Source organism: Sapajus apella, unplaced genomic scaffold (assembly GCF_009761245.1).
Source record: "Sapajus apella isolate SASKATOON/1434 unplaced genomic scaffold, GSC_monkey_1.0 scaffold69, whole genome shotgun sequence".
In the NCBI taxonomy this organism is placed as follows: domain Eukaryota; kingdom Metazoa; phylum Chordata; class Mammalia; order Primates; family Cebidae; genus Sapajus; species Sapajus apella.
The window spans coordinates 7734030-7758790 of record NW_022437009.1 but is presented as its reverse complement, the minus strand read 5'-3'; the positions used below and the strand labels follow the sequence as shown (position 1 = coordinate 7758790).

At 45.3% G+C, this 24761-nt stretch overlaps 1 protein-coding gene, 2 non-coding genes and 1 pseudogene across 4 annotated transcripts in view; all 4 read left to right on the top strand.

Moving 5' to 3' along the window:
* The first annotated feature begins 373 nt into the window (after positions 1–373).
* On the top strand, positions 374–476 carry LOC116531245. The gene has a single exon (XR_004260333.1). It is a non-coding gene; the product is annotated as a small nucleolar RNA U13 (small nucleolar RNA).
* Positions 477–6360: 5884 nt separating this feature from the next.
* On the top strand, positions 6361–6877 carry LOC116531099 (annotated as a pseudogene).
* Positions 6878–7959: 1082 nt separating this feature from the next.
* On the top strand, positions 7960–8072 carry LOC116531231. Its single transcript, XR_004260321.1, has one exon. It is a non-coding gene; the product is annotated as a U5 spliceosomal RNA (small nuclear RNA).
* A 12230-nt stretch (positions 8073–20302) lies between these two features.
* CTTNBP2NL (CTTNBP2 N-terminal like) overlaps positions 20303–24761 on the top strand; it is a 66091-nt gene continuing 61632 nt past the window's right edge. The window contains exon 1 of one of the 2 annotated variants that reach the window (XM_032249755.1): positions 20303–20544. The gene's annotated coding sequence lies outside the window, so the exon portion shown is untranslated. The remainder of the gene's footprint in view (positions 20545–24761) is intronic. The other variant, XM_032249756.1, reaches the window with a different exon arrangement.

The following is a 24761-nucleotide window of genomic DNA, read 5'->3' as shown; positions in this document are numbered from 1 at the left end:
TCCTCCCACGAGTTCTATTTTCTAGCCAAGAAGGGGGCACTTGGGGTCAGCAGTCTCCCAGCTTCCCCTGCCAGTTCTACAGAATTACTTTTCTACCTTTGTCAAAGTGCCCCTTAGACTGAATGGTTCACTGCCCTCTACTGCTTCGGGCTTCATTGACCCTAGCCCACAGCGGCTGAGGACTCCCCCATTTACCTTACACATTCACTCCCACCCTCATCCTGAGACAAATTGCCAAACCCAATCCATCCCATGGCCTAACCTTCCCCGAACTAATCACTTCCAATAGCCTTCTCCTCTACTTACACTTTTCAGGGCCACGATTAGACCATTACTAGCATAGCTTCGCCGCCTCTCAAAAATGAACCTTTGGATCCTTTCGTGGTTCATAAGCGTGATGACTGGGTTTTCACTTTCATGTGTGAGATTGCCTCCCTCAAACCCTGTTACAACCTCGGCACATGACCCATCTGATGTGGAAGAAAAATGAAACTTCCGCATCCCACTCAAATCACAATCCTTGCAGCTCTCTTCCTCCCACTTCACCACTGCTTGGCCTCACTGAGTTCCAGCACTTTAACCCCTTCGTGGCCTCACAGTTTATCTTTCCTTTCCCCTCCATTCCTAAGTCTCAGTCTTTTAAAACCCAAGCTACACCTGTGGCCAATGACTGCTTTCTCACCAGCTCCCTCAATACCCTTGCTCCCTTTTCCCTCTACTCATAAGTCCTGGAAAACCCTGACTACAGAACCCAGCTCTCCAGCTGCCTGCCCTCGTCCTAAACCTGGAGCTCTGAGTCCTGGTACAGAAAACTGTACACTCTGCCACAGATTTGTCTTTTGAGAGGTTCATGAAGAACTGTTACAAATCCACCTCATTCTCCCCACCCCTCAGCAGATAGCCTGTCCTCCTGCTTCACTGAGAAAATTAAATCCAAGATACTCCCAACTTATCCTTTACTTTCATAAATATACTTGCATTACCCACTACAGTCTTCTTGAACCCAATAAAGACATCTACAGGCTGGGTACAGTGGCTCATGCCTGTAATTCCAGCACTTCAGGAGGCTGCTTGAACCCAGGAGTTCGGGACTATGGGCACACACCATCACATGTAGCTAATTTTTTAATTTTGTAGTTAGGACTATGGGCACGTACCACCACATGTGGCTAACTTTTTTATTTTGTAGAGTCTTCCTTGCCCCAGCTGGTCTCAAACTCCTGGGCTCAGGCATTCCTCCTGCCTTGGCCTCCCAAAGTGTTGGGATTACAGGTTTGAGCCACTGCATCTGTCCCCCAGCATTATTAATCAAAGAGATTGTCCTTTCCCCAGTGTATGTTCCTGGTGTCTTTATCAAAAATGAGTTGGTTGTAAACATATGGATTTATTTCTGGGTTCTCTATTCCATTACACTAGTGGATGTGTCTGTTTTTATGCCAGTACCATGCTGTTTTGGTTACTATTGCTTTACGGTATAATTTGAAGTCAGGTCATGTGATGCCTCCAGCTTGTTCTTTCTGTTCAGGATTGCTTTGGCTATTCATGGTCTTTGTGGTTCCATCCAAATTTTGGGGTTGTTTTTCTATTTCTGTGAAGAATGTCATTGGCATTTTGATAGGAACTGCATTTAATCTATAGATTGCTTTCAGTAGTATGGGTATTTTAACAATACTAATTCTTCCAATCCATGAACATGGACTATCTTTACATTGTGCGTTTGTGTCCTCTTCAACTTCTTTCATCAGTGTTTTATAGCGTTAATTGTAGAGATCTTTCACTTCTTTGATTAAACTTATTCCTAGGTATTTTATTATTATTTTTTAGCTATTGTAAATGAGATTGCTTTCTTGATGTATTCTTTTTCAGATTGTTGCTGTTGGCATATAGAAATGCTGCTAATTTTTGTGTGTTGATTTTGCATCCTGAAACTTTACTTAATTCATGTATTCTAACAGTTTTTTTGTGTGTGGGGGGGGTCTTTATGCTTTTCTAAATATAAGATCATGTCATCTACAAACAAGGAAAATTTGACTTCTTCCTTTCCAGTTTGAGTTCCCCCTTTTTCTTTCTCCTGCCTAATTATTCTGGCTAAGACTTCCAGTGCTATTTTGAATAAAAGTGATGAAAGTGGGCATCTTTGTCTTGTTTCAGGTCTTAGAGGAAAGGCTTTCAATTCAGTATGATGTTAGCTATGAGATTGTCATATGTGGCCTTTGCTATTTTGGAGTGTGTTTGTTTCTTTATTTATTTTGAAATGGAGTCTCGCTCTGTCACCCAGGCTGGAGTGCAGCGACTCGATCTCGGCTCACTGCAACCTCCACCTCCCAGTTTCAAGCAATTCTCCTGCCTTAGCCTCCAGAGTAGCTGGGATTACAGGCACCTGCCACCATGGCTGGCAAATTTTTGTATTTTTGGTAGAGACAGGGTTTCACCACGTTGGTCAGGCTGGTCTCAAACTCCTGGCCTCAAGTGATCCACCAGCCTCAGCCTTCCAAAGTGCTGGGATTACAACGGTGAGCCATCACGCCTGGCCCTATACAATATTCTTCATATACATTGATGCACTGTGACTAACACATAGTAAATACTTTATATATTATATGTTGAATGAATTGTGAAATAACTAACAGCCAAATATGTCTTCAGTTCTCTCTCTCTCTCCTATATTATTAAGCACATGACCAATATGCTTTGTGGAAATTATTTCTACAAATGTCATTTCATTCTCTTGTTCCTTTCTCCTCCCCACTACCACCTCCACTCCCACTCCAGATGAAGAGAGGGTGAGAATGGGGTTGGTACACATCTCTGAATGGCAGCTCCTCAAATTGACAGGCTTCAGTATTTCAAGGTAAGAAAAGCTGCTCTACTCTTTCCCTTCTTCCCCCCCCCCCAGCATCACAGTCCCCACAAGAACTGCCTGCAATTGGTATTCTGGGCAGATGTAGCCAGCTGCAAGGTACGTTATCTGATAGTGCACCTGTCTGGGAAACCAGCAAAAGGATAACCGTGTTTAGAAGGCATATTTTTCTCCTACCCAGGTAAGCAGGAGAAATAATAGAATTCAAATTGGAATGACCATGCAACAGAACTTCTGCACACTAGGTGTTTATCCCAGTTCAGAAAAACAACTATTTTAAAGTAATGAAAAAACATTCCCTGTTGGGGAAACAAATGGAACTACATGTTTCTGAAACAGTTTGAAAGAAAACAGCAAACTCAGTGACCAGAGAGCAACAACATGTCAAGTACATTGGCACAGCTTGCCTTGCTCACAGATCTTCCCAGGCAAGGCTCCAGGAAAGGCTGGACCCCTTGGAATCATACTACCCGTCAGGAAACCACGTGACCTTCTATTGTCAAACCCATAGCCTACTCAGCTTCAGTGGGGTGTAAAGGCTCCTCTTTTCTTCTGTGCTCAGAGCCTAAAAATTCAACTTCATTTCCATTTCTTTAATGTTATCCTACCATCTCTGAACCTTGGGACACTGTCTCCCCAGTCCTTTCCTCTGCTGTCTCTAAAAACAAACATACAAGCTTTATGGTTGGAAGAATTAACTACTAATCACTAGAGGAAAATAGACACAGAAGAACAAACGCAACAAAAATGAAGATGTTTATTTAACCTAAGAGCTCTTATATTCCAGGGGACCAAATATCCCTGTTTGCCCAAGACGGTCCCAATTAACATCTATTTTCCTGGCATAACTACTAATTGCATCTGTTTCACTCTCAAAAGTATCATGTTTGGTCGTAAAGTAGAATAAGTTATCCTCTATTTATATGGCACTTACTTTATGCCAGGCATATAAACATTAATCTATTTGATCCTCCAACCAAACTCATGAGATAAGAAACGGTTTCAAAGCAATCAAACCAAAGCATGGAGAGGTTGAGGAGCTTGCCCAAGGGTACACATATAGTCGGAATCTGAGCCAAGATGATTTCCTAAAGCTTTGTGATAGCTTACCACAGTAGTTAAGGACAAGGATATTGAAGCCAGAAATAGAGGCAACTGGCTTCAATGTCCTTGTCCTTAACCACTGTGGTAAGCTATGACAAAGCTTTAGGAAATCACTGTTCTTTCATTTAATAAGTATTATTAATGCCTACTATGTGTCAGGCACCATGCTACAAACTAGGAAGACAGTCATGAAACAGGCAGAGGATGTGCCGCGAGGGAACTTTCAATCTGAGGGAGACACAGATATGACTAAAAGGACAAAGAGTACAGATACAGGGTGCATTGAGAACAATCAGGATAGAGGTGGGGGTGGAATCTAATCAGGCATTAAGAGATCATGGAAAGCTTCCTGGAGGAAGTGACATCTGAGGAGACGACTCAAGAAAGAGTATTTTATCTGGACCAGGAAAAGGTGGTTCACGTAGAAAAGCAAATCAAATGGTCCCAAGGCCAAAGAAATCATAATGAAGTAAGGTAATTCGTGTAGTTCGGTAGGGTTAGTGTTGCCTGGGTTCAGGGAAGTAGCAAAAGTTGGAGCCTAAAATATATACAAAGGCCAGATCAAGAAGGGATGTGACTGACATGCTCACATTTGCACTTTGTGCTGAAGTAAATGGGAAGCACATGATTTACTAGGAACTTAAGCAGACAAGTGACCTGATCAAATTTGCACTACACAAAAATCATTAGTGCTGCCATGCAGAAATGGTTTGAAGAGGCAAGGGCCAGAGCAAACACAGGAAACTCAGACAGAAGGCTGTTGCCAGGATCCATCAGAGGGAGGAAGCAGGCTTGAACTAAGGTGGTGACTAGAGATGCAGAAAGACTTGGTGGATCAAGGAGGTAGAACTGGCAGGACTTAATGATGGGCAGGATGTGGTGGGTGAGAGGGAAGAAGGGTCTAGAGCTCAGGAGAAAGACCTGGGCAAGAGACATAAATTTGGGAATCACCCATGTAGAGATGGTAACTAAGCCAGCTGGTTAGGTGGCTTACCCAGGGGAGTATGTAGAGAGGCAAGTGAAAGAATTTGCTAGACCAGGCATGGTGGCTCATGCCTATAATCCCAGCACTTTGGGAGGCAAAGCAAGGCAGAAGGATCCGAGTTCAAGATCAGCCTGGGCAATGTAGGGAGATCCCGTCTGTAGAAAACAAAATGTTAATTAGCTGGGCATGGTTGCATGCACCTGTGGTCCCAGCTACTCAGGAGGCTGAAAAGGGAAGATCACTTGAGCCCAGAAGGTCAAGGCTGCAGTGAACTGTGATTCCACCATTACACTCCAGCCTCAAAGAAAAAAAATTTTAAAAAAGAAAAGAAAGAAAAGAACTGGCCACATCACCCAGTGTTAGTGCCTCTCCTAAAAAGAAAATACAAAGAAAAAACCTGACCACAAAGAGCTGGAAGGAGCTGAGATGAGGGAGACCAAGCAACAAAGCTCGATGTCATCATGGCCACCCAGAGAAAAGGAAAGGGAAAACAGTGTTTAAGCCTTCCTCGGGCACAAGTTAGGGCCCAGGCATAGCCACACAGTTTATCAACGAGATGGTCTTTGCAACTCTTTTTTTTTTTTTTTTTTTTGAGACGGGGTTTTTTTCTTGTTACCCAGGCCGGAGTGCAATGGCGCGATCTCGGCTCACCGCAACCTCCGCCTCCTGGGTTCAGGCAATTCTCCTGCCTCAGCCTCCTGAGTAGCTGGGATTACAGGCACGCGCCACCATGCCCAGCTAATTTTTTGTATTTTTAGTAGAGACGGGGTTTCACCATGTTGACCAGGATGGTCTCGATCTCTTGACCTTGTGATCCACCCGCCTCGGCCTCCCAAAGTGCTGGGATTACAGGCTTGAGCCACCGCGCCCGGCCGGTCTTTGCAACTCTTAAGTGTGTAGTTTCACTTGCATGTAGGAGTGAGACTGTGAGGGGAAAAGGAGAAGTTGCAAGGTGGGGACAGGGAGCAGGGAGTGTCAGGGAGAACTGTGGGGGAGGGTGAAGTAGAAGTCATGTTCCAGAACAGAGGCATCCAGCATCCTGCTTTTGCGTGTGCGTGGTAAGAACACTTAAAGTAAGATCTACCCGTCCAAGATGGTCACCTAAGCTGTGTAGTGAAACTTCTTCCACCTTCTCCATCCCTCTGGGTGGGTTTTTCTGAAACCGGATGTGACGCGTTAAAAGACGCGACGGAAATAGAATCGAAGGCATTCTAAAATGGCTAACCCCCATACAGTGAAGGATGCGCACAACATCCACGGCACCAACCCTCAGAATCTGGCGAAGATCGTTGGAACGCGAATCTATGAGTCCAAGTACTGGAAAGAGGAGTGCTCTGGACTTACGGCTGAACTTGTAGTCGACAAACCACGGAGTTAAGAAACGCTATGTATGTATTAGAGGAAGCTGAGCACCTGGAGCTTCGAGTTAGTGCTCTGGAAGAGGACATGGATGATGTGGGGTCCAGTGAAGAGGAAGAAGAGGAGGATGAGAAGTTGGAAAGAGTGCCATCACCTAATCACCGCCGGAGAAGCTACCGAGACTAGGACAAGCCCAGTCGCTCTCCCACACTGCACTACAGAGGGAGTAGAAGCTGGTCTCCTGGAAGGCGAAGTCGATCTCCCAAAAGGAGAAGCCCCTCCCCATGCCAAGAAAGGCATCGGAGCCAAGATGTCACCCCAGCAGGTCCCAAGATCCGGCAGCAGAGTCCCCAGATCATCACCGTAGTCACAGACACAGGAGCCACACAAAGTCTCCCGAAAGGTCTAAAGAAGAGCCACAAGAAGAGCCGGAGAGGGAAGGAGTAATGGACTCAGTTTGGTTGTAGTCCACATGGCCTCCTGTGGATATAAGGATATCTGTCTATATGGAAGGATTAAGATCTTCCCAGGCAGCTACAAAAATATTTTAGTTTTTTCTTATCAAGTTCCTCAACGTTTATTTTTAATGAAGGAGGTGTTGAGTTTTATATTCTTTTAATCATAATCAACATCAGTTATTGACCCAACTAACCTTAACTATATTCAAACTTATGAGGGTAAAAAGGATCTGTAGGTTGAGGATATGAATGACAAGGAAAGGATGTGGCCACCTGATGACCCTTTCCCTTTTTATTAAACCGGGCACAGCTGTTTCCCAAAAAATAATAATAATAATAAGATCTGCCCTTTAAATTTTTAAGTGTACAATACATTACTGTTGACTATAGGTATGATGTCACACAGCAGATCTCTAGAGCTTATCTCGCTGAACCGAAACTGTATGCATGCACTTTGATTACTAGCTCCCCGTCTCTCCTTCCCATCAGCCCCTGGCATTCCACTTTTTGGTTTGAGTATTTTATTTCACTACAACATCCTGGGAGAGTTTGACTGTTTTAGGTACCTCATACAAGTGGAATCATGCAGCATTTATCTTTCCATAACTGGCTTATTTCCATAACTTAGCAACCTGTCTAAAGTTTGGTCAAGGAGAGAGTCCTTGTCACCAGTTAGCTGAGGCACAGAGAGCAAGGGGCGGGTCTGCTCTGGGTTATTCTGGAGAGACACGCAGCAGTCAAGGCTTTGTAAATCATGCTATTCTAAGAGCACTGAGAAGCTGTAATTGGAAGGGAAGGGCTATGACGTGATCAGATTGTGTTTTCTCAAAATCTTCTCAGACTGCTGTATGGAGAATGAGCTGGAGGGGCCTAGAAGGAATGTGGGAAGACTAATTAGATTGCCAGTGCTATTGTCATGGGTAGAGACAAGATAATGGACAAACAAGATGGTGATGGTAGAAATAGACATAGAGGGATTTGTGAAATGTAAGAGGTAAAACTGAAGGACTCGGTGGTAGATTGGTGGTAGAGAGAAAAAGGTGATCTCCACTGTTAGAGGTGGCCCTAATGGGAGGTATATGAGTCATGAGGATGGATGCCTCATGAATGGCTTGATGCCCTCCCCACAGTAATGACTGAAGTTTCATTCTATTAGTTACCATGAGATCTGATTGTTAAAAAGAGCTCTTGTTATGCTCTGGTTTCTCTTCATAACAAACACATATTTTGCCTTTTACTAAAGATTTCCATGGAGAGAAACAATTATGAGTTTATAACTGAATTGATGTCCCGCTTAGGCAGGGCTCATAAAAAAAAAAAAAAAAAAAAAAAAAAGAGCTCTTGTTAAAAATGGCTTGGCATCTCATTTAATCTTTACTACAACCCTGTGAAATATGTTCTTATTTCCTCCATGTTATGGATAAGGGATTTGAAACTCCAAGTACTTGAGCCACATGCCCAGATCACACAGCTGGTAGGTCTGGCTCTAAAGTGACTCCCCCTTGGCTGTATTATACAGCTGTCAAGAAGTTCTTCCTTGAAGAACCATCTCTCCCCTCTTGCTCCACCGAAGGCTATACCTAGTCAAGACTTCTATTAATAGTATGACACTTCACCTACAATATTCTCATTATCTGTTTGCCTGTACAACAGGAAAATAAATAAAAATATTATCACAGAAGCCAGCCTTAGTTTGAGCCAGCTGACCTCCAAGGACAATACAAATCAATTCCTTTGCTGAAGAAAGTGACTTCTTGGGCTTATCTGGCTATAAAAAGTGAGGACCCCTGAAGAGAGCTGAGATAAGAAAGGTTTGGGCAATAAGAAATTAACTGCTCTGCATGACAAAGTTACAGGAATTTGGAAGAAGGAACCATAGCCATTAATAAAGTTTGGATGTTTGTCCCCTCCAAATCTCATGTTGAAATGTGATCTCCGCTGTTGGAGGTGGGCCACTGAGCCTAATGGGAGGTATCTGAGTCACGAGGATGGATGCCTCATGAATGGCTTGGTGCCCTCCCCGCAGTAATAACTGAAGTTTCCTTCTATTAGTTACCATGAGATCTGATTGTTAAAAAGAGCCTGGGTCTCCTGCTCTTCTCTCTTGCTCCCTCTCTCGCCATCTTACATGCCTGCTCCCACTTTGCCTTTTACCATTAGCAAAAGCTTCCTGAGGCCTCACCAGAACCCGAGCAGATGAAAGTGCCATGCTTGTATGGTTTGCAGAACCGTGAGTCAAATAAACCTCTTTTCTTCGTAAATTACCCAGTCACGGGTATTCCTTTATAGCAATGCAAAATGGACAAATACAACCATCATGCTTATCACTGTCACCCTAGCGCCTAGCACACAGGTACTCAACATATTTTTGTTGACTGAATGCTGCTTTAAGAAGGGGATAATCTCTGGAAGAGAAGATGGGAGGCAGGGCCTGGAGAGAAGCAGCTCTAGAAATTAATAAAGAGACAGGGCCGATGAAGTCAAATGAAATTCTTTGAAATGAGATGGTCCATGGCTTTCTAGAAACAGTATTAACTGATACTAAATTTTAAATTTTCTGTTTTAAAAGAAAAATTGTTCTAAAACTGGGCTGGAATAGAACTTTGCATGACATAAATCATGTAAATTTATGATCAAATGTTTGTGCATTTGTCTGATATACATTAAAAGCAAACTTTTTTATGGGTGATATTGAGGGCAGTGGTGGGCCACCCGGAACAGTTACTGCCACCACACCGGCTGCAGCAGGGAGGTGCAAGTGGTGGCGGCAGAAGTGGCTGTGGGAGCAGCGATGCCAGTGGAGGGTCCCTATGCCCCATGTCTAGAGACAGCTGACTCCACCGCCTCCACCCTTGCAAGGCCAGGTGGGACCCACTCCCAGGCCTGGAGCCTCTGCCACTCTGGACCCTGGCACTGCACCGTGGCTGTTGCCTGGTGCCCCTGCGGGGAGGGTGTGGAGAGGAGGGATAGCTGGGCCTGGGGCAGTGCTGTGCTCCAAGGGAGTCAGCAGGAGCCAGGGACAAGCAGGAGCCTCCCCAGATTCCACTGTGTGGGGGCCGCCATAATGAGGCCCGTTGGCAGGGGAGGAGGGTGGTTGGGCACAGAGGGGTGGGCAGAGAGGGGCCCAGTGAGGATCTGGACACCCCACCCCAGACTGCAAGGAGGTGCCACCAGGGCTGCCTGCATGCTCCATGGATTGGGTGAGAGCCCCGCCCTCCCAGGCACAGGAAGTACTCTGCACCTCGGGCCCAAGAAGGCCCCTGCTTCCTCCACAGGCTTGAGGGTGTCTGCTCCCACTCACTGGCCTCTCCCCAATTCTGTTGCCCGCTCTGATCGAGGAGCAGGGTTGGGGCAGATTGTGGGAGGTGGGCGGGGGGGGTGGGGGAGCTAAAATGGGGCAGAGGGCAGGTTGGAGCTGGCCCGCAGGTGTCCCTTGGTGGGAGCAGCCTGGGCACTATGGATGGCGACAGGAGGCAGACAGGCTCCTGGGTGGAAGGGGGCAGGTCCCTGGTGAGGCCCTACCTTGAGGCCAGGGAGGACCTGAAGGCTAGCTTCCTGGCTGTCAGTCCCTCTGATCCGAGTAGGAACTTGAGATGCGTTTTCTGGGCTTCCTATGGACCAACTGGCATGCACTTCCTCCGCTCCGAGGCCCATAAAAGCTCCAGGCTTAGCCAGAGCTGGACAGACGACAGCTCGAGCTGACCTGTGAATGACAGCAAATGTGAAACACACTCTTAAATATGTAGTAGATACTATATTCTTCCCAAACACCCATCCCCACTTTTTCTGGAGAAAGAGAAAGAGAGAGAGAGAGAGAAACATTATTTGAGGCTATAACTTTTCCCTACTCTTCATCCATGTCTCCAGGCACATGAGCCTCTGCCACTCATGACCCAGATCTAGTCAATAAAAGTAGCCTATCCCTTGGTCACAATAACTGGTTCAAGGATGAACACATGGTCCAAGCAGAGCCAAGGAGACAGTGGGAGTTTTCTCCCCTTTCTGAAAAGAGCAGGTAATCTTTCCTATTGAACATGGCAAGATATGAAGTCTGAGCTACTGTGCTTATTGCCAACGGAGGAAGAAAGCATGTCTAAAACAGAACCAACACAGACGAAGTAGAGTAGAGAGACACGGAACTAGAAAGCTGGCCCTGCCTGGGCACAATGCCTTGCCCCTGTGATCCCAGCACGTTGGGAGGTGAAGGTGGAAGATGCACTTCAGGCCTGGAGTTGGAGACCAGCTGGGCAACATAGTGAAACCCCATCTCTACAGAAAATTCAAAAAGTCAGCCAGGCATCATGGCTCAGTACCTGGGAGGCTAAGTCAGGAGGATTGCTTGAGCCCAGGAGTTGAAGCCTGCAGTGAGCTATGATTGCACCACTGCACTCCAAATGCAGAGCAAGACCCTATCTAAAGGAAAGGAAGTGAAGGAAAGGGAAAGTAGAGGAGAAGGGGAGGGGAGGGGAAGGCGGAAGGAGAGGGGAAAGGGAAAGGAACCTGGTGGTCCTGGTAACATTTTGGAAAAAACTGATCTAGTCTCGTCTGAAATCAGACTACTCCTGTACTTTTCTTTTGTAGGAGCTAATAAAAATCCTTTTGCCATTTTGGATAAGGACTTCTGCCCCTGACATCTGGAGTCCCGACGATGGTGTAGATAGGGATTTGAGTTATTTTCTTTGGCAAGCATGGCTGCAGAAGGCAGGAGTGCCTGGGGCCGTGAGTTACACAAGTCTTCCTCCATTCAAGACCGAGGGCCGAGGTCCAGAACTTGTGTTAGTTATCGCTGTAATGTTAACAGGCATTCAATGAGTATTTTTAGGAATAAAAGGAGGACAAGAAAAAGGCAAATGGCAGAAAGAAGAGGGTGTGGGAAATGTATAAACTCCTCCCAAGAAAGGGGTCACCCGATCACTTTGTTCAGGGCAGACTGGGCCCTGCAGGAGCCCAACGGAGCTACGAAGCAGAAATGAGGGCACAGAAGCTTCCAGCACCAGACTGTTCCAAAGGGCCATTTACCAGGAAATTGCCTAGAAATGACGGTACAGCCATAACCAGGTCATTAGTTTCCCTACAAATATTTCTCCCTTTTGTGTGCAACAAGGACCCATTCAGCCAACTGTGTGGTGCTTCAGCTGAAATAACAGACCAGAGGAAATGTGTAATCGGCTTTCATCAAATTGAAACTGTAAGGCAGCCGAGCCAAACTGAAGCTCTGTCTCTGGCCCTAGCACAGAAATTATTTTCTGCTTAATGTGAGGTTATGTGTGGGAAAGGAGGCAGGATAGAGGGGAAAGAGAAAGAGGACCGGCCTTTGGGTAAGCTTCAGCCCTTCTGGCAAGGCTACTCAGAGCTTTATCTTAACGCCAACAAGGACAGAAAAGGAATCTGGCTCCAGACTTTTTGGGGGGAAGGTGCCTAGGACAGAGGAAGAGGAAGAGAGGGAGAAAGGGGAGGGGTGAGAAGAGAGGAAAAGAGTTCATCTTTAATGAAACAAGGTAACTTACAAATTAGTTTTTAAAAAATAGTTCCCAACTAATATCTTTTCCCACCAGACTATTTATATGAAATTTATACCTCAAAATGACAAACATAATGTCAACCAGTTTGTCAACTTACCACCTGGCATATGTGATGATAATCATTTAATAAGTATTTAATAATTTCCTTTTTTTTTTTTTTTTTTGAGATGGAGTTTCGCTCTCGTTACCCAGGCTGGAGTGCAATGGCGCGATCTCGGCTCACCGCAACCTCCGCCTCCTGGGTTCAGGCAATTCTCCTGCCTCAGCCTCCTGAGTAGCTGGGATTACAGGCACGTGCCACCATGCCCAGCTGATTTTTTGTATTTTTAATAGAGACGTGGTTTCACCATGTTGACCAGGATGGTCTCGATCTCTTGACCTTGTGATCCACCCGCCTCGGCCTCCCAAAGTGCTGGGATTACAGGCGTGAGCCACCACGCCCGGCCCTGTATTTAATAATTTCAAAGAGAAAAGTGAAAAAGAAAATTTGTGATTCACCCAAAGTGACATAAAGCATTGGCCCGGCGCGGTGGCTTACGCCTGTAATCCCAGCACTTTGGGAGGCCGAGGCAAGCGGATCACGAGGTCAAGAGATTGAGACCATCCTGGCCAACATGGTGAAACCCCATCTCTACTAAAAATACAATAAATTAGCTGGGTGTGGTGGTGTGCACCTGTAGTCCCAGCTACTCGGGAGGCTGAGGCAGGAGAATTGCTTGAACCTGGGAGGCGGAGGTTGCAGTGAGCCGAGGTCACATCACTGCACTCCAGCCTGGCACTTGGTGATGGAGTGAGATTCTGTCTCAAAAAAAAAAAAAAGCATTATTCCAGGGACCTATGACTAATCTGTATTTTGGATATAAAGGGAACTTTGCTGGATGATTTGGGAGCTCCATGGTATATCTCATATATTTCCAGTAATTTTTCTTTCTTTCTTTTTTTTTTTTTTTTGAGAAGGCATCTCACTATTTTGCCCAGACTGGTCTTGGACTCCTGGACTCAAGCAATCCTTCCACCCCAGCCTCTCAGGCAGCTGGGACTACAAGTGCACACTACCGTGCCCTGCTTATTTCTGGTAATTTTTTTATGTGGAACTTTCGGTCTCATCTACTTCCAGGAATTTTTCATCTACCTTTCCTTTTAGGTCCGTTTGAGCTTTGCATTCCCCATCCTGGCCCACCAGCTTCAGGGGAACACGTGAGTTCCACACAGAATACTGGAGGGAGACAGAACTCAGTTCCTCTGAAGGTCCTCCCCGGGGTCCCTGACAGCAATATTGTTGTGCAGCTCTGGTCACGTGCTTCCATGAGCAAACTGTCCCCAGGATCTTTTGGACTTCTGCCTTGGCGTTTTCATTGCCATCATCTCAGGTCGGGAACTCCAAAGGACCACATGACCCTGGTTTCCTGGTGCTCAGGAAGAACTGCGGAGCAGCACCAGTAATGGAAAGAACATTAAGTCAGGCCTGGGCTCAAGTCCCACCTCTACCACCCACCAGCTCCATGAGGCCATGGTGGAATGGAAACTGGGACTGGAAACAGGAGGACCTCGCTGCGTGACCTCAGGCAGCTTCTCAGTTATTCCTTTCTTAAACTGTCCAAATCTCAGTTGCCTCTCAGTAAAATGAAGATTATAATCACCACTTTAAAGTGTTCCTGTTGTGATATTGTGCTGGCCTAGAGCCAGAACCGGAGCAAAACTATTTTATAAAATGCAAAACTGTTTTTAGATAAGTTGAAATGGCTGCCCCATTCTCCTTACAATAACTACTGTGCTTGGCCTCTGTAAATAGAACTGCTAGTTTGTTCCTCAAAACTATGTAAAGCTGCTTACCTTTTCTTATCAGTAACTGCTAAAATCTGTGATGTGTAAACAAATGTATATCTTGACTTCTGTAAACCACTGAGGTGAATCACAGAATCCCCTAGCCCTTGGAATGTCCGGAGACCCCCGCCCTTGTCTCCACCCAGGAGGCGAATCACAGAATCCCCTAGCCCTTGAAATGTCCGAAACCTTATCATCCCCATCCCTGCCCCTCACCCCCACTCCCAGGGTGGTTTTTCAGGTATAAAAAATCATGGCACCCTCCTTCTGGCACCACAGGTTGGAGAGACGTGAGTCCTCTGTGGTCGCCGGCATAATAAATGACCCTGCAATCTGGCATACTTTTGTCTCGTGATAACTTTCTACGCTCCGGTCAAATACAACACTGTGAGGATTAAAAGAAATCACATGCCTGGTATGGAGTAGGCACTAAATAATTGGCTAATATTGCTATCACTGTTAGCAACATTGTGACCTTGGGGAAGACACTTAACCTCTCCCAACTTGCTTTCTCTTCTGAAAAACTAGAAGTAGTAAACATTACCTCTCAGGATTGTTACAATAATTATATATGTAAAGGTTACAAGGATTATTTATGTCACTTATGTACCTGGTAGGCACCAAAGGGTAGATTTCTCTCCCTCTTACTTCTGGACTTCCCCAAATGCAATCTAGAATAAGAGTTTAAAGCTTCCAGCCGGGAACAGTGGCTCATGCCTCTAATCCCAGCGCTTTGGGAGGCCAAGATGGGCAGATCACAAGGTCAGGGGTTCGAGGCCAGACTGGCCAACATGGTGAAACCCCCATCTCTACTAAAAATACAAACAAAAAAAAAAAAATTAGGAGAGTGTGGTGGCAGGCGCCTGTAATCCCAGCTACTCGGGAGGCTGAGGCAGGAGAATCTCTTGAACCTGGGAGGCGGAGGTTGCAGTGCGCCAAGACTGAGCCACTGCACTCCAAGCCTGGGCAACAGAGCAAGACTGTCTCAAAAAAAAAAAAAAAAAAAAAAAAGAGAAAGAGTTTAAAGCTTCCATCATGGACAAGTTGGCTCCCATATTTTGCCAAAACACAAAGAATATGTCTTTCCCCCGAGGTGGATTTTTGAACCCCCAGTCCTTTGAGTCCCCACCTGCTGTACTGTCAGCCCACACCCATAAAAGGAAACGCTATGTTGGGCGCGGGAGGCCTCAAAAGAGTGGTCAGAAAAGACGACGACGGCTGCAGAATTCACTGCTCGACACTAGGGGGAGCAATAAGCTCGAGAACACGTTAAAGCCACACCCAGAAATCTCGTTTCCTGGCTCCTGAGTCTCCCCAGATAAGGCAGAGAGAGAAGCAGCAAGAAGAGAACGTTTAAGGACTGCCCAGAAAAGCCTTTGTGGGAACACATGATGGGAGAAAATGCAGAGGATCAAAGGGGCAGTGGAGGGCGTACCTGCCCTCGGGCTTCAGCCTGGTCCCGGGCTGGAGAGTCCTCTTTGACTTTGAGCTCCTCAGCCCTGGGCAGAAGGGGCGGGGCGGGGGGAGGGGCGCAGAGGGAGGAAAAGGAGATAGTGAAGACAAGCCAGAAGAAATAAAGCATTAGTTTTCATCACTTTTCCCATTCACTTCGGCTTATACATCTAGCTCACTCCGCACTCAGCATCTTGATAAGTCCCAGTTCAGTGGGTCACAGCTAGAAGGAGACTTTTGGAGCCCCAGATGTTTAGCTGGAGTCTGGGACTCAGAGAAGAGGAAGAGGTTGAGCAAGGTCTCCCAGGTAGTTTATACTTTCATGTACATCAGATCGCTTGGATACTGACAACCACCTGGTCTCCTAGACAGACACTATTAACTCATTTAACAAACAAAGAAACAAGTTCAGGTAAGTGCCCATAGCTCTCCTCCTATCTACTAAGCCTCATTACCAGCCACTATTCCCGCTTCTCTCGGTTTCCCTTGTTTTAAAGTCAGTCCAGGCCGAGCGTGGTGGCTCACGCCTATAATCTCAACACTTTGGGAGGCCGAGGCAGGTGGGTCATTTGAGGTCAGGAGTTCGGGACCAGCCTGACCAACACGGTGAAACACCGTGTCTACTAAAAATACAAAAATTAGCCCGACGGTAATGGCGCGCATAATCCCAGCTACTTGTGAGGCTGAGGCCGGAGAACAGCTTGAGCCTGGAAGGCAGAGGTTGCCGTGAGCGGAGATTGGACCACTGCACTCCGGGAGATCCGGCCACTGCACTACAGTCTGGGCGAGAGTGAGACCCTGTCTCAATACATATTTTAATTAAATAAAATAAAATTGTCCAAACTATACACGCAACTTCAGAAAAGTGATACTCAGCTCCAAATATTCCATAAATCAAATTTGAAAATACGTGTTGCATTCCCCATCTTCCTAACCCACTTAACATGATGGAGAGATGATAGAGCATAGTAATTCTGAGGGTAGGCATTGGAATCAGATCTAAGTAAATATTCTGTCTTCATCACTTATGAAGTCCATGACATTTGACCTTTTTGTGCCTCAACTTCCTCACCTGCAAAAGGGGACTATTAGCATCTATCTCATGCAGTTCTTTTAAAGGTTAAATGAGATGTCATATAAAAAATTACATAATGCTTAGCACATAATTTAATAGCTTGATTAATACATCTAGCATATATCATTATATTAAATCATAGGCTGAGTTGATCTTAGGAATTAGTCCAAGACTTTCATTCCTTTTATCAATGAACTTAAATGGAGTTAAGTAAGAAGGTTACTTTGCCAAGTAAGTTTATGCATTGGGTTGAATGGTGTCGCCCCAAAATTCATGTGCACCTATCTCAGACTGTGAATTTATTTGGAAATAAGGTCTTTGCAGATGTAATGAGTTCAGATAAGATCGTGGTGGATTAGAGTGGGCTCTAAGTCCAATATGAGTGGAGCCTTTAGAAGAAGAGAACAGGTTGGAAGGCCAAGGTGGGCAAATCACAAAGTCAAGAGATCAAGACCATCCTAGCCAACATGGTGAAACCCCATCTCTACTAGAAACACAAAAAATTAGCTAGGCGTGGTAGTGCATGCCTGCAGTCCCAGCTACTCAGGAGGCTGAGGCAGGAGACTCACCAGAACCCGGGAAGCGGTGGTTGCAGTGAGCTGAAATTGCACCACTCCACTCCAGCCTGGCAACAGAGCAAGACTGCGTCTCAAAAAAAGAAAAACAGACACACAGAAAGGGCTGAGGCACAGAGGGAAGAAGGCCGTGAAGACAGAGGCAGGGGTTGGGATGATGTAGTTGCAAGCCAATGATCACTGGGAACCACCAGAAGCTAGGGGAGAGGCCTGGGATGGAGCATCTCTCAGAGTCCCCAGAAGGGACCAATCCTGTCAATGCCCTGATTTTATACCTCTAGCCTCAAGAGCTGAGAGAGAACATATTTCTGTTGTTTTAAGCCACCAGCTGGAAACTACTGTATTTGATGACAGAATGAGAACTAGACTCCAGATTTTTTAACCTCTAGTCTAGGTCTCTTTTACTCCACCTCTGCCTCCCCAAACCAGCAATAAACATTTATGGAACACCTACTTAGAATGTTTACCTATTTGGAAAAAAAGTGACACAATCTATAATTTCTAAGCACTTTAAGTTGTTGCCTGACACACAATAAGCATTTAATAAATATTTTACTGTCCATTTGATAAAATAATAGACATTAAAATGTTATATTTTGTTATACAAATCTAAGATATTGTTATGAACCATTTTTTAACCTCTGTGTACACCTCTGCACCAGACTCTAAATTTATTTACAAGGTTTATACATTGAAGAATCACAAAGCTCCATAACTCTCTCACTTCTGCAGTCTGAAAGATACACGAGGTTCACAAGCCCTGCCTGTTCACCACTTCCAGGGGTGAAAAATTAAAAGGAAAGCAATCTGAACACCCTCAGGGACTCTGAATCCTACAACGCAGGGATGTTCTCACTTTTGCTGAGTCCTTCTACACTCACTTAGGAATAGGCAGAAGGGAAGCCAGGAAATCAGGGAAGCTGCCCATTGCTCTAAAGGAAGTAGGTCACAGAGCACTGCTCCCGCCCAGTCAGCTGGAGAAAAGAATGGGTGGTGGTTAACAGCTACAAAGGGAAGGAGATAAAGAAGGGAACAGCTGCCGGGCATGGTGGCTCGTGGCTGTAATTTCAGCACTTTGGGAGCCCGAGGCGGGTGGATCATCTGAGGTCAGGAGTTCAAGACCAGCCTGGCCAACATGGAGAAACCCAGTCTCTACTAAAAATACAAAAATTAGCCAGGCGTGGTGGCAGGTGCCTGTAATCCCAGCCACGAGGGGGGCTGAGGCAGGAGGACCTCTTGAACCCGAGAGGTGGAGGTTGTAGTGAGCCCATTGTGTCATTGCACTCCAGTCTCCCAGGCTGGAGTGCAATGACACAATCTCAAAAAAAAAAAAAAAAAAAAAGGGAGGAGCTGATTCACTAGAACAACTCTTACAGTGACTCAGAGCCAGCAGAAAATAGCCTGTTCTCCCACATCTTCCTCATTGTCAGGCAATGAGGCACTTCCTCATTGCATACCCATACGCAGAGCAAAGGGGAGGAGGAGGAAATGGGATTTTTCAAGTTCTTTTGCCTGTTCCAGCACCTAACACATTGTATTTGTAACCATTTCAGATATTTTGTTTCAAGTCAATATTTATTGAGTACCTACTATGTGCCTGGTCCCTCATTTACCTTTCAGATTGTCAGTCTTCAGAACACAAGGCATGATGCCTTTCTGAAGTTTGGTATATCCTACTTCATTACTCCAGATTCACTTATGCTGCCATTGAGCACCTCCACACATGGTCTTGCTGTCCTTCATATATAGAGATGACCCTCCCAAGCCTAAAATCAACAGGAGGAGGCATAGAGCTGTCCTTCTGGCTCTAATGTTTGCTTTACGATCATCCACACCCATTCTCAGTCCACCCTGTGAGAGCCAACGTGAAGTGTGCAGAATGTGGCATAAGTTTGGAGTCACACATCCTTACTGGAAGTTCTTTATCATTTACCATTTACTAGCTTTTATTTGATTTCTCTGAATCAAATTGGACACGATATCTATCCTACACTGTAGGATAGATTTCTCACACAGTACTGAAGATGACATAAAATTCCATTAAATGAAAGTACGTGGCACAATGATAACATAAATACTTGTTTACTTCATTCGAACTTAATCTCACAGACTGATTGCATCCCTCGATCAGACTGTAAACCGCATGAGGCAGGCTGCATCTGCCTCGAGGACTGTCTGACTAGGCAAGTACTAGGTCCCTAATGCTGTCTTGCGAACTATAATTGCTAAGCTTAGGGATAATGTATTATTAATTAAAAATTATTTATGCATTATATTTGTCTCATAAATACTTATATTTAAAATAATGTGGTTATTGTAAATGTAACCAGTTGAGTCAATCTGTGAGCTGACAGCCATTGATGGAAACGGAATTCAAAAACTTTGACCTCAGGTAGGGATACAGCTAGTTAAACATCCACTCCTCTCTCTGTTATTTGGTCCTGCCTAGGACTTGCTGCCTCTAAGATCTGCATTCCTGTGTTCACAAGGCAGACATTCCTTGCATCCTTTGTACTCTCCACTGTTTCAGCTTCACTGCAAAGCATTCCCCACAATATAATGAGGCCAAGGACAGAAAAAAGTCGCCTCAGTTGGCAAGCATAGAGAGAAAAAACCTGCCACACACATTTGCAATTATTCGACTTCCGCCTGGAAGAAAGGTCGCTGGGTTTACGTCCCCCGAAATTAGTACCCTCTTCTGTACAAAATGTGGTTGAGAGAAGGGTGATCTCCAGGTGTTTCATCTTTGCACCCTTGCTTCCAGCACCACGCCCACAGAAAAAAGAAAAAGAGTGGCGGGAGCAAGGAAGCCAGGTTTTGAACAACTAATTCATTCTAACGCAGATAACAAAGCCCACTTCATTTATTAACATTCTGGATAAAATCCCAATCGCTCAGGCTACCAGAGCCCTCCATTCCTAAACTCCCCATACAATCAGGGAAAAGCACGAAGCACTAGCCACGGTCCTGCCCAGAAAGCACGCAGAAGGTGGAAAGTTGCAGACCCCGGGCCGGGAGGGGCGCGCACGCGAGCCCACCCTGAAGCCCGGGACCGAGGAGGGCACTTCCTCCCGGAAGTGACGCAAGCTCAATCCCAGCCTTGCTCTTCCCAAACAAAAGGGATCTTGGGGCCCCGGGAGGAGCTTGAATGACATTGGAGAAGCCCCGCCTCCAGTCGGAGCGGATTGGGGCCGGGGCTGGAGAAGCAAAGAGACGATTGGTGATGGTGAATGCCAATGCCCCCGCCGGGCGGCTGAGGGGGCGGAGCCTCAGCCGCTGTGGATGGGGAGCGGAGGCGGAGGAGAGTGGTTCCCGGAGCGTCGCGGAAAGGTAGGAACCACCAGCCCTGGGGCTTGGTGATGGCTGGGAGGCCGGGTTCTAGAGAGCAGAGCAAGAATAGGGGCACCGATAGCCTCCCACCGCCGTCCCAACGGCTGCTGGGCCCATCCCCTGAGGGGGCGGGGCCGTCTCCTCCACCTCCCGGTATTCCCCGAGGAGGCGGCTACTCATCCTTCCAGGGTCCTCACAGCTACTTTTTGTCCCTCGTCGATTCCCAGCTCCTCAGGAGGGGGTTCCCTCTGACACCCCTCATTCAAAGGCTCCTCCCACCCCGCACCTCAGCCTTGGCGGAGAGGACTCACAGGTACAGATTCTCTAGGCTGCCGCCCCCAACCCCATTTTGTACCCCCGGAAGGCCATACATCCCTTCCTACACCTGTCCCAGCTCGCCAAGCTGGGACTGGAGCTGCTTTCCTCCGTAAGATAAAATTAGTGTCCAAAAAGGAGGGATGGGGCGAAGCAAAAATCAAAGACGGGACCTAGACAGCCAGCTTTACCGAGTAAGCGTGTTCCCCGACTTAAGTTCTTCCCATCCCCCATTCTCTGATAGTCAGTCTTCCTCCCGCCGCCCCTGGCATCCTCTGGCCTACTGTGTGGAGTCAAGGGCTCTCCTGCTTCGGGACTTCTTTGGACTCTGAAAGAGGGAGAAATAGGACCTCCTCCCCTTTACTCTTTGTACCTTCCCTCTACTTTCTGTGCCCTCTGGGATAGTCCAGCCTCTGAGGGTTTCTTAGGTTTGAATTGCGTTTCATTTTTCCTTTTCCACCCTATTTCTTCCCTGAGAACTTGATGAAAAGCCATCTTACATTTCACAGTGAGGTGGGTGTGTTGAATATCTGCAGAGTTGGCTTTGTGTGGGCAGGAATGCAGTGTATGTGGCTTGACAGTCAATTAATAACACCGTGTTTTCAAATGAAACAGTATACAAAAGTAAATAAATAGCAGTCGATTAGGAATGAGTATATCCCAGTCTAGGGTGGGCTGGTCCATTGCTCAGGGAGACTGCAGTTAACCTTGAAGGTATACTGCAGGTTGAAACAAAAGGCAGGAAGTATTTAAAGAAAATCCAGGTTCGGTTATCCAGGTTTATGATTAGTCTAGTCCTGTGGCCTGTGGTTACTCTTTAAGCCCTTTTTTATAGTGTCCCCCTCCCCCCGCCCCCGGGAAACACATTTGATTGGCTTTACAATCATCTACCAAAATTGAGAGGATGAAAAGAACAGTTTTTAAATCTCAGAGATAAGAGTAAATAAAGGCAAGATAGAAATTCTAGCTGTTCACGTTTACCAAAAAGTGTCTGTCTAGTGTGTTCCTAAAGGTTTTGTCAAGTTGGCCTTCATTTCAGCAGGTGCAAAGCGTTGATTTTGATTGCATGTTAATGTCATTGACTCCAATAATCATCTATCGCTAGCACTTTTATATATTAAAATTTGCCATACAGTATTTTTAGTGTAGTTTCTTTTGCTTTCAACCTCAAGTCCACCTCCCCACTGTCAGCTATGGCGAAAGCTGATAGCAGTAAAATGCAAGGAGTTGGAATGACAGAGGGTGATTGTAATGACTGTTGTCTTTTACCTGCTTGATTAGACTTCCTGAAGGTAATTATTTTTGAATAGTTAGGATTCAAAGTTTCAGAACCACTGGGTGCTCACAGATCTTTTCAGCAATTGTTTCCAAATCTCCAATAAGAAAGTACAAAGAAGAAACTGGAGGTGTCTGTAGCAAACACAATGTGTGCTACAGTAGAAGGGTGAGACATTGGCCCCCAGCAATTACAGCAGAAAAAACTAAAAACAGAACAGAAAATCCGAAAAAGATAAGTCATATTATGTCAGCAGAGAAAAGAAAATAAACTAAGGTAAGAGTCTAAGGAAACAAAAGTTGTGGCGATTGCCGGGCTTTAATAGGAGGAAAAGCAAACAATGTTCTTTTATTGTTTAACACACTAAGCAAGATCTGTTTGTTACGCTTTTGGGGGGTCTTGAAAATCTTTCCTTTACTTTTCAACATCTGTTTGGTCATGCTAGGTGAAGAAAAGCATAGTATGCGAGGATATATGTCTGCTCTCCTCGAATTATAAATTCTTTGAAGGCAGATAGTGGTATTTTTTGTTTTTCATCTTTGTGTCTTTCACAGTTCCTACAGTGTCTTAATGAGTGTTTAATTTAGTTTGAAGCTGTCATCTTACGGTAGACTGACAGGTAATGCACTGATAAGATGTGACACAACTTGTTAGTATAAACAGCCTACTTGTTGTCTTCTTTTAACTTGATTTTTCCCATCTGCTGTCTTATGAAATTGCAGTGTCTTAAGTGACTAAAATATTGAATTTCCTATAAAGAAATATCTGTGAGGCAGAGTGTGGTGGCTCATTCTTGTAATCCTAGCTGTTTGGGAGGCTGAGGCAGGAGAATCGCTTGAACCCATGAGGTGGAGGTTGCAGTGAGCTGAGATTGTCCTATTGTACTCCAGCCTGGGTGACAAGAGAGAAGCTTCATCTCAAAAAAATAAAAAAATAAAAAAATTAAAATTTCTGAGATTTGCTGCTAATGACTAAAAATTAAATCTTCCAAACTTCAGTTTAAAGCATTTTAGTGAGAAAATGGCTTACTTATCATGAGCCTGTAGAATGTACTTACAGCACAGACTTTAAAGGCAAACCTAGGTTCAAATTCCAACTCTGTGTGGGATCACTATGTGATCCAGGGCAAGAAAATAATTTTCTGTCTTCACCATAGCTCAGTCTCAGTTTCCTCAACTGTGACATAGAAATAACTTGGGGAGATTTCCTTAAGGATTACACGAATAGGCCAGGCGTGGAAGCTCACATCTGTAATCACAGCACTTTTGGAGGCCAAAGCGGGTGCATCACTGGAAGCCATAAGTTTGAGACCAGACTGGCCAACATGCAAAACCCTGTCTCTACTAAAACTACAAAAATTAGCCAGGTATGGTGGTGTGTGCTGTAGTACCAGCTACTCAGGAGGCTAAGGCATGAGAATTGCTTGAACCCAAGAGGCAGAGGTTGCAGTGAACTGAGATTGTGTCATTGCACTTCAGCCTGGGTGACAGAGTGAGACTCTGTCTCGAAAAAAAAAAAAACACTTTGGGAGGCTGAGGTGGGTGGATCACCTGAGGTCAGGAGTTCAAGACCAGCCTGGCCATCATGGTAAAACCCTATCTTTAAAAAATATTTTAGGCCGGGCACGGTGGCTCAAGCCTGTAATCCCAGCACTGTGGGAGGCCGAGGCGGGTGGATCACGAGGTCAAGAGATCGAGACCATCCTGGTCAACATGGTGAAACCCCGTCTCTACTAAAACTACAAAAAATGAGCTGGGCATGGTGGCGCGTGCCTGTAATCCCAGCTACTCAGGAGGCTGAGGCAGGAGAATTGCCTGGACCCAGGAGGCGGAGGTTGCGGTGAGCCGAGATCGTGCCATTGCACTCCAGCCTGGGTAACAAGAGTGAAACTCCGTCTCAAAAAAAAAAAAAAAAAAAAAAAGAAGCATTTAGTAATTGATAGGTATTATTATTAGCACTTGGCATGTGAGTTAAATAATTTAATATTAAACATTCTTTTACTCCTTCAGCATGTTAGCAAAGGTGAAGAATTAGTGTTGGATTTTAGTTATTGACTGGTTTTGTTTTAAGTTGTTCAACTTATGTCTAAGTCCTAAGGAGAGGGAAACAAAGCTTGCTTGTATATGTTGTGATCTCAAACATCTGAGCCAAGGATTTTTAGGAGAGTGTGTATCTGTCTTGGAGTGTGTGTATTTAATAATTTTGCCATGCAAATTATCTTTCTTGAGTTTTTTTGACCCAAGGAAAAAGAAGGGCAAGGGATTCAGCCAGCTGATGTCTTCTTTCTGAATTGTCAGCTGCTCTACTCCAAGCTCTACTCATTTAGCAGCACCATCCTGAATGTCATATACAGCTAGTGCTCGACTTACGACCACGACTGGTTCCGACAGACCGGTCGTAACACGATTTGGTCGTAAGTTGAGTAGGCTATATGTACAGTACTGTGAAATGATGTTATAAAAATCTTTGTCATATTTTATCGTAATTTTCTTTATTGTTATATATCATAATTTTCTTTGTTCATTTTATGCCATTTGTATCATCTCTACACCATTTTGTTTCTTATTTTTACATTCGTCAGGTTTAAGTAAAACACTGCATTACCAGTACAACTGGTTTAATATTT